Raw genomic sequence first — 10,100 nt, forward strand, 5'->3', positions numbered from 1 at the left:
TTTTTTTTTTTTTTTAATGAGAATTAAATGAGCTAAGGCATGCAAAATGTTTAGCTCAGTAGCTGGTATATATAACAAGCCTTCAAAGAATAGAGCTTTTGGCCTTGCTTAGGTAAGTGGGAAAGAGTGCAGTGATCAATTAGTAATGTCTGCTCAGAGTGAAGCAGGGAAGTAATGCTTTGTGGGAGGATTATTTACCAACCCTGAGATTTTGGAGCTGTATTGTGGAGATAGACTGGTTAGGCTCTGGCAAATGGACTGATAGACTCTTGTAAGGTATTGGGAGAAACCTAAGAACTGGGATAGTGATATCAAAAGTAGGCATAGACAATATACAAGAAAGAACAGGTCTGGGAGACAAGAGCATGGATTCATTTTTAGATAAGTATGTTGGGCTCTTTCCTTTTGCAAACAAAACAAAAGAACCATAAACCGATGACACACTTGAGGATACCTTAGGAGATGTGGCTTTTTGATAGAGATACATTTATGCTCAGTGAGTTAGCAAAGAAAACCATGTCAGCAGCAACACATCCAGGCCTCATGGAGAACTGGAAAACCATTCAGGAAACCATAGCAACTCCAGTTACTGGAGTGGGTCTCCTCCGAAGAGGAGAAACCATTTTTCTGTACTTAGCAATTCTTCCCTGCTCAAGACACCCTCTGTTTCTGCTTTCCTCTCTTTCCCGTTTTCTTCTTCCTACCTGTCTCTGTGCTTATGTTCTCTGGGTGTGGCATTCAAGCTTTCCAGCGGGGCCACGTGCTCAGCCCAGGCCCCCTCATAGTCTCCTCTTTAGGTCCGGCCCGTATCGGATGTCTGTGACCAAGCATAGCAGCTGTGGCTGGCATGGTGGTCACCCGATGCAAAGCATGAAGAACCACCTTACTCAGAAGGATCTGTGTAACTGGTTTCATGGGCAGTCTGGTGTTGACATGGTGAGTGAGTTGGAGACATCACTGAGATCTGGGGGAAGCTAAAAAGTAAGATTGGGTCATAGTGGAGAGCATTGAGGATGCTTAATTACTCCTGATACTCTACATCTCATATGAATTTGATCATTCCAGATCAAAATCTGTCCAAGGTTTAGGGCAAAGACATCAGAAATTATTTATGAGGGCGCTTGGGTGGCTCAGTCGGTTTAACGTCTGCCTTCGGCTCAGGTCATGATCTCTGGGTCCTGGGATCGAGCCCCACATTGGGCTCCCTGCTCAGCAGGGAGTCTGTTTCTCCCTCTCCCTCTGCCACTCCCCCTTCTTGTGCTCTCTCTCTCTCAAATGAATAATCAATAAATAAAAATCTTTAAAAAAAAGAAATTATTTATGAAAAAGACAGTTGTGTTAATGGAACCCAGGAAGTTAGACAATGTGTGGCAGGAGGGATTTTCTTGCCGTCCTTTATAGGGACTTGACTGATTTCTTAGAGGAACAACTTAAAAATTGGTTTGGAAGGGGAAGTGTGGTGAGGTTAGGGTTTTCTTACTGCCTTGAGAGCTCGGGAAAACAAACAAAACAACCCAACCCTCTGTGATTCTTCCCAGAACTCTCCAAATCCAAGATATCCATCTTCTCATTGGAACATGAGGGACCCAGAGCTTGCAACACATATATTCCAACAATAAGCTGATACAAACTCATTTATACGAGTTGTTTTAAAAACAAAGAGAAGAAGAAAAAAAAGAGGAGAAAGAGGAAGAAAAGACAAAAAAAGTTAAAAGAAAAAAAATGTTTCAAAAATCTGTTATTGATGGAGACCAACTAAGCTGGGAGGGGCCAGGTGGCTACTTGCTCTTAAAATCCTAGGTGAGAGCAAACAGGACAACTCTTTATGCAGCAACACCAGAGAGGAAGCATAAGTGATTTTCTTTTATTCCTTAAGGGAGAAGCACCCCCCCGTGCAAAAAGTCTTTTCTTAAAACAACTTAAATATAATAAATGTCACAGACACAACTGAAGAAGTGGAAAATTTTAAATGAAAGGAAAATAGCCAGTATCCTATCCTCTCACCACACCCCCTTATTATATAAGTGTTTATCATCCTTATTCACAGGCATATGTAATTTTTATGTCATTTTTATCAGAAGCTCTTGGGCTCACCTTGCAGAACTTCTGGGGCTGAATGCTGTCTCTTGTACTTGTAATCTATGTGACTCGGCAAGCTACTTAAACCGTGTGGGCCTTGGTTTTCTCATCCGAGCAGTAGGAATGAGAATAGTAGCTACTTGAGGATTAAATGAGACACTTACAGAGCGGCTGGTTCAATGTCTGGCACACAGTCAGTTGTAACTATTATGAGTACTCATCGTGAACATAAGGCAGCTTTGTAATCCCAGGTTAGTTGAGGCAGTATCATTTAGCAGGTGAAGTCTGTGTTTGCTTCCCCATTTTTTCTCTTTCCCACATCGCTGTGATCCTGAGTTTCCTTCCTTTAGCTGCCCCAGCCCTGACCCAATCCAAGATGAAAGGAGTAACACACACTGTTGAGTGAGCACCCAATATGTGCTGGAAGAACCCATGCTAAGACTTGGGAAAACACAGCAATGATGCCTGCTGGTCCCGCAAAAAATTGCTGTGTTCCAGTACTATGCCAAATGCTTCATGGGCATAAGCCAAACCAGCACCCAGAAGGGGGCCATGATGATTTTCATTCAGTTGAGGAATGTGTTTCTCAGGAAGGTTATGGGCTGAAGTGTGTCCCTAGAATTCATATGTTGAAGCCCTAACCCCCAGTCCCTCAGAATGTGACTGTATTTGTAGATAGGGCCTTCAGAGAGGTGACTAAGTGAAAATTAGGGTGGGCTCTAATCCAATTTGAGGGGTGAACTGATAAGAGGAAATTTGGATCGGGAATGCATGCACACAAGGAAAGGCCATGTGAGGACACAGCCAGAAGGTGACTACCTCCAAGTGAAGGAGAGAGGCCTCAGAGGAAACCAGCTGACACCTTGATCTTGGACTTCCAGCCTCCAGAACTGTGAGAAAATCAGTATCTGTTGTTTCAGCCAGCTGGCCTGTGGCATTTTGCTGTGGCAGCCCCAGGAGACAAATACAGTTACATAACTTTTAAGAGCTTCAGGGGTACTCAGCCTTAAAAAGGAGGGAACTTCAGACCCATGCTACAACACAGATGAACCTTGAGGACATGACACTAAGTGAAATAAGTCAGTCATAAAAGGACAAATACTCTATGATTCCACTCAGATGTGGTATCTCAAGTAATCAAATTCATAGAGACAGAAGAAAAATGGTAGCCGCCGGGGCCAGGCAGGGAAGAATGGGGAGTTATTGTCTAATGGGTATGGAGTTTCAGTTTTGCAAGATGAAAAGAGCTCTGGAGATTGAGAGTGGTGATGGTTGCCAACAATGTGCATGTACTTAATGCCAATTGAAAAATGGTTAAAATGGTAAATTTTATGACACATATGTTTTACACAATAAAAGCTTAATTTAAAAAAAAGCTTAGGGGGCTCCCACTCTTCCTAAAGCTCAGTGAAATTTTGGCTAATTGCTGTTGGAGAGATGAAGGAAGGAAGCTGGAGGAGGAGGAGGGAGTGGGGCAGGGCAGACAGGACTCAGGGCTAGGAAGGCCAACTTACTTTTGCTGCCCTGTCAGAAATGTGCCTGCGTACCCAGATGAAAGCTGTCCCAGCCCCACCTGCTTTTGAAAGCCAGAATCATAACCCATGCCCAGGATCCTTGCCTTTGTGAATAATGATGATGGAGGAGAACATGACTTCCAAATGTGAGGTTCAAGTCCCTGAGATTTTTTTTTTTCCTTTAATGCCGTTTTCCTCTTCTTGTTTCTCAGCGTCTCCTGGGCCTGCTCTTTATCACGTACAGAAAGAACACCATCCTCAGCAGTGGTCAAAGCACTTCTCGTGTTCTCTCATAGCAACAGCACATCTGAACAGCCTTTCCTATGGCATGGGTTCCCATGCCAAACCCAAGACCTAAGGAGTTTGGGCCCTTGGTATCTGCCCACTGTTTTGGTTTGGATTGAACAATACGGCCCTCGCTGGGGAACCCCAAAGCACTGCACCTATGGAGTCTAAGAAAGGCATGTGATCCAGGTTCTATCTCCATCTGCACTCTGCCTCAACCTCCCAGTGGGGACCCTCAAGGTGTGCCGCGTACTTCTTCCAGGACCTGTAAGTAATAAACCTCTGTTTGAATTTCTTTTGCGGCTTACCATCTGCCACCTGTGCTCCACTTAATGTTAATTTAACAAAGTCATAGCGTGCTGACAGCCCCAAACTGCGGGATAGCCTCCAACATAACTGGTCTAATCTTCAAAAGATGTCAGGGGTCATGAAAGACCAAGGAAGGACCAAGCAGCTATTCCAGACAGAAGGACACAAGATACAACCCACCATCACTTGGTTCTGGGACTGGATTGTTTTGCCATAAAGGACACGATTGGAACAATTGGCACAACTTGAAGGGGGCTGAGGATTAGACTGTGGTGGTAAAGCAGTGTTTATTTCCTGACTGTGATGGAAACCCAACCGCGGTTACATAGGACAATATTCTTGATTGAAGGAATTGCATACTGAAGTATTCAGGGGCGATATGCCATCAGATTGGCAATTTTCTACCAAATCTTTAGGAAAAAGAGAATTCTCTGTACTGTTCTCCAGCTCTTCTACACGTGTTTGTCTCAAAAGAAAAAAAAGAAAGGAAACGGTGTCGTGTTTGGTTGGGAGGGAGGCCATGGTCACGGAGCCTGTTTTTCAGGTGGTTTGAAGCACAAGCCTGAGAACTTTGAGTTCAGAAAAGCTTGAACTTGAATCATCTCTTTGAGAATTCCTATAAGGACATTGGTGGAAATGGGATGGAGGGATATCAGATGAACAAGTTTGTACATAATCTTGCTACTCAGGTAGAAGGGCTTGTGATGATTTAGTGTGCAAACTTTTAGTTTGTGTGTGCGTGTGATCAGAAACTTTTTTTTAGTGCAAATAACAGGGTACAAATGGTTTATGACCTCATGAACTTAAGAATATCCTTCTACAGCATCATTTTTAAAGGTTAACTAGTAAGTATCCCATTGAATGTGAATCTTAATTTCGTTTACTAACCGCTGCTGGGGTTGGATTTGACATTTCCTGCTCCACCCTCCATGCCTTAGATTTTTGGCTCATATTGTGCCTGAATGTGAAAGGGAAAAAAAAGGGATGACTTGCCAGGTTCTTTCTGGGAGGACTTGTGTTATTTCCCGCTTTCCCACGAATAGAATTGGGCTGCGAGGAGGAAGTTTCCAAGAGTGTTTAAGATCACACTTCTAAACAGATGAGCTGGGCTCACATGCTGATGCTCCTCTTACCAGCTGTGGGAGGTTAGGCACATCAGTCTTCGTCTCTGGGCCTCATTTTCCTCATCTGTAAGATGGGGGGAAATGAATAGTATCCGTCTCACAGGGTTATTAAAGGCTTAAGCTGTAATTAGCTGGCATACAGTAAGCGCCCATTGGTGTTGGCCATTGTTAATATTATGAATAAATGTAAGCGGCAACTTCTGAGGTCTGCAGAAAGCTAGAAAGACACCAAGTTGGGCAATCTCCTCCCTAGGAAGGGAAATAGTCTTGTGTTGGTGGCGAGAAGTAATTATGATGGAAAAAACATTTTCCAAGGTCTGGAGCTGACGTGTACTCCTTGTGACATTTTAATCTCTGAGTAATAGATTCCATTGCCTGCAGAGCTGTGATTTTTCAGTTTATTGCTTTTTCCTCTTCTCTCCTCAAACCTGGAGTCCTCCTCCTCTCGGCTCCAGCCTGTCTCCAGCAACCATGAACTGTTTTTGGACAGTCCCCGTTTGGGAGCCAGCTTCTTCACTCAACTCGGGTGAGGACGCCTGAAGCCCCAGCGCGGCACACTCCCTCCTTCAGCAAAGAGGAGGGGACCAACCGTGTGCTCCAACTGTCGCATCACCTTGCATGCTGGCGACTAGGGTGCAGGGCAGATACGGCGGCCCTGAGACAACCTCGGCTCTGGGGTTGCACAGGAGGGGTCCATGCGTGGGCTGTGGAGTCAGCGAGCCCAGCTCCGGTTGCGTCACTCACACACTCGCTGTGACACCTTGAGCGAGTTACTTAACTTCTCTGAGGCTTAGTTTCTGTCTCTTTAAAAGGATTAGATGACAAGAATGCCTTAAGGGTTGTTCGGAAGATTGGATTAAATCACATATATAAAGATTTATTTATTTCTGTGTGTGTGTGAGAGAGAGAGAGAGAGAACACACGAGCAGAGGGGAGGGGCAAGCAGACTCCCTTCTGTGCAGGGAGCCTGATGCGGGCTGGATCAGGGACTCCCGGATGATGACCTGAGCGGAAGGCTGACGCTTAACTGACTGAGCCACCTAGGTGCTCTTAAATCACATATATAAAGATTTATTTATTTCTGTGTGTGTGTGAGAGAGAGAGAGAGAGAACACACGAGCAGAGGGGAGGGGCAAGCAGACTCCCTTCTGTGCAGGGAGCCTGATGCGGGCTGGATCAGGGACTCCGGGATGATGACCTGAGCGGAAGGCTGACGCTTAACTGACTGAGCCACCTAGGTGCTCTTAAATCACATATTTAAAGTAAGTATATGGTATAGCATCCAGAGCACAGAACATGCTCACTGAATGAATTAGCATTGTTGTTTTATTTAGAGTTGAAAAACCTGAGCCTCAGGGTAGTTTTAATTATTATTGGATTTTTTGCAAGTGAGGAAACCCCCACTACAGCTGTCTGGTGAAGACTACCATTCCCCTGCCTTTGATAGTAATAGAAATTTTTGATGGGTGTAAGGACTCCATTTCCCAGCATCCCATGTGGCTAGATGTGGCCACGTGACGAGATTGGCAAGTAAAATGTGCCTGGAAGTGATTTGAAACTTCCTGGTTAGGTGAGTACAACAAAGGGGTTGGCTTTTCCTCACCTCTTTCTCTCTTGAAATGACTACATGGACTTTTACACAACAAGGATATAAACTTCTGTGTTGTTTAAGCCATTGTATTTTGGGTCTCTTTGTTAAAACAGCCAAACCGGCGTAGAGAGGGAGCAGCTGTGTTAATAGTAATAGGACTCCAGCTAGGGGTCTGGAGACCTAGGTTTCCTGGCCCTGCCCCTCATTTGCCACATGACCCTAATATTCATTCAGTTCTTCATCTCACAACATTTAGGCAGCAACTGTACTAGACGTTAGAATACAGAGATAAATAGGACACAGCCCAGAAACGATCGAATCTACCCGCAGTCTTGGTGCTGTTATGCATGTTAATCCTTGAGGAGAATATATTCTCTTTTAGAGGATGCAGATTCAGCATCAGATGTAGCCCAGGGCCCTTGTGATTTCTGCACAGGTTCCAAACCTCCTGTGGGTTCCAAAATGGGTTCCAAATCTGTTAACATACTTATAAAAATGCTCAAAACTATCATAACTTAATAGTTGCAAGTCCTTGGCAAGATATTGAACCTCAGCTCCGATGGTTCAATGTCAAATGAACATGATGGTACGCAGAGGATTACATGAGAAAACACACGTGAAGTACTTAGCGCAATATCTGACACTTGGGACACACTCAATGAGTGATGATGACGGTGTAGGCTTGACTCCCAGCTGCTCTATAAAGTGGGCTGTGGTATGAACTTGCCAAAAAAGGCCCTCTGAAGGGTGCTCATCACCGTTACTCTGCTCTCCAGAGCTGCCATGAGGCTTAAATGAGGTTGTGTTGTGGCTGGGTTTTGTTTTTTTTTTTTTGAAGATTTTATTTATTTATTTGACAGAGAGAGCACAAGAGAACACAAGCAGGGGAAGCAGCAGAGAGAGAGAGAGAGAGAGAGAAGCAGGGTCCCCTCCAAGGAGGGAGTCCAATGCGGGGCCCAGGCCCAGGCCCCTGGGATGATGATCTGAGCTGAAGGCAGACGCTTAACCGACTGAGCCACCCAGGCACCAAGGTTGTGTTTGTTAAAACACTTTTCCAAAAGGGCGATGTGGTCAGTGGGGTGAAGTCTTTGTCAACATTCAAACCTGCAGCATTTCACGCTACCTGCCTTGCTCTCTCAAACTGCTTTCCTTGTCCTCGCCAAGATCCCTTCTGATGACTACTGCGGTGCTGCAATGCTTTGGTGTTATTTCTGAGAGTTTACGTTATTGACTGACGATCGCGTCATCCCTGTGTCCATTGGGATCTGTCTACATACATACACAATTAATCAGATAGAATTCAGGAGAAGAAGTTTCAGTCTAACCATGACAGTATATGGCCTCTTACATTTGAATATTCATAGCAAGAGTCCCAATTTTTCAGTTCTAGAATGCTGACTTGTAATACACGGTACCTTGGACCATAAATACATATATATATGGATTCTACAAAGTGATGATCATTATCCCGACTTTATAGGTGATGATACTGTGATACAGAATGATCATGTAACTCTTCCCAGAAGCGAGGTCTACCTAAAGGCAGGTCTACCATGAAGCTAATAAAGTTGAAGCCCCGGCCTCTCCCCGGCCTCTCACTTACATGAGCCTCTTTACAAGACCTTGTATTGATTTTGAATTCATGCATTTCTATTCTTTTTCTTCAAGATCTCCCCAGATTATACAAGCTTTAGGCCCTACAAAATCTAGACCTGTCCCTATAGGGTCACACAGATGCTAAATACTGAAGCCAGAATTTGAACAGAAATCATTTGGAATTTCAACTGAGTTTAAATTCACCATAACAATACATTGTAATTTATTAAAATAGTGCTATTGACATGTACTTTTGTGCCAATAGACCAATATTGGTCTGTAAGATTGGGATTGAAATCTCCCAGTGATATGCCCGCATGATATGCTGGATAAATTTTGTAAGGCCATTTCATTGATACCAGCACTTCCTAGTACTGTCCGAGGTACTACGCTGGGATAATGACCATAATATCTTGGTTTTACAGACCATATTCCCTCTGACATGCAGTGATTACATCCATTTTTCTTATGGGACAGAATCATCCCTTCATTTGCTAATTGAGCCAAGGAAGCAAATATCTAAACAAGAGAACCAAACAGAGGATGAGGGGACTGGTCACGAGCACATATGAGACACCTCTGGGAATTCCCAGATATGACTCAGTGACATGCTGAAGGTACAGAGCAGCTTGCCTTTAAAATGTGAGTAATTCTTCACCGACTCCACTCTGTCTGCAGCCTGAAAACTTCTAACTGATCTCATTCCTTCCCTCAGATCTTCCAGCCTCGGATTCCTTCATTCCTCTCCTCTGAACACTCACCATCTTTCAGACCGAGGATCAGGCATTGCAGAGGGATGTGGAGAAGGGGAGATGGTCACTCTCATCCAAAGGTACAGGAATGTGAAGATGGGAAAGGATGCGTGTGGCCGTATTTTTTCCTGCTATGATAACTCAGGTCATTGTTGACAATGGAGCTGAATGCTAATGTTGCCGCACTAATCTCCTCTTTGGGATGGTTAGCCTGAGAACTGTGCGGTTCTCCCTCTCTCTCATCTACTTCCACAAAGTCTATCCTGCCTAACAATTCCCATGCATGGTTTAAATCACCTCCAGAGTTTCACTCACTAAAGAAAAACAAACACACCTTGAAGTTTCTGATTTCCCCTAATTCAACTCTGGGAAAAGTGCCATCTCCACACCTTCCCTATCAGGATCTGTCCTTGTATTACCAGTAAAATGGCATACAAGAACAGTGAAAACCATGCCTTGCATTCAAAACAAATCGTGTGTTCTTAAAGACATGGAGATGATGTTTTCCTTATCCCTTGAGAGTAGAGATAAGATTAGTTCTGATTTTCCAGGAAAGCAGGGTGATGTTGGTTAAGGAGGTGGGCAGAGAACAAGTCAAAGTGTCCAAGCCCTGTGTCAGCTACTCTAAGTGTGGCAAGGACGTGTCAAGAAAAGGCAGACATGCTTGAGGTGGTCGACAGGTGGGGATCCCGTGAGGGCATTAGAGGAGGCAACAGCTCCCCTCTTCCCAGCCCGGGAGTCCCCTGGTGATCCACCAATGGAGGCAGTGTGGCTCCCTCCCTCAGAATCTGACAGAGAGCTGTTATATAATGTGCCATTTTCCAAAACAGCTTCCAGGGGCTGATATCTG

General features: G+C 44.4%; 1 long non-coding RNA gene across 1 annotated transcript in view; it reads left to right on the plus strand.

The window, feature by feature from the left end:
* The window catches only part of LOC103660101, a 48,926-nt gene extending 39,400 nt beyond the window's left edge, over positions 1 to 9,526 (plus strand). The window contains exons 2-3 of the long non-coding RNA XR_005836714.1: positions 3,806 to 4,145; positions 9,214 to 9,526. This is a non-coding gene — a long non-coding RNA (uncharacterized LOC103660101). The remainder of the gene's footprint in view (positions 1 to 3,805; positions 4,146 to 9,213) is intronic.
* Positions 9,527 to 10,100: the final 574 nt, after the last annotated feature.

The sequence above is a fragment of the Ursus maritimus genome, unplaced genomic scaffold, assembly GCF_017311325.1.
Source record: "Ursus maritimus isolate PB19 unplaced genomic scaffold, ASM1731132v1 scaffold_21, whole genome shotgun sequence".
Lineage (NCBI taxonomy): Eukaryota > Metazoa > Chordata > Mammalia > Carnivora > Ursidae > Ursus > Ursus maritimus.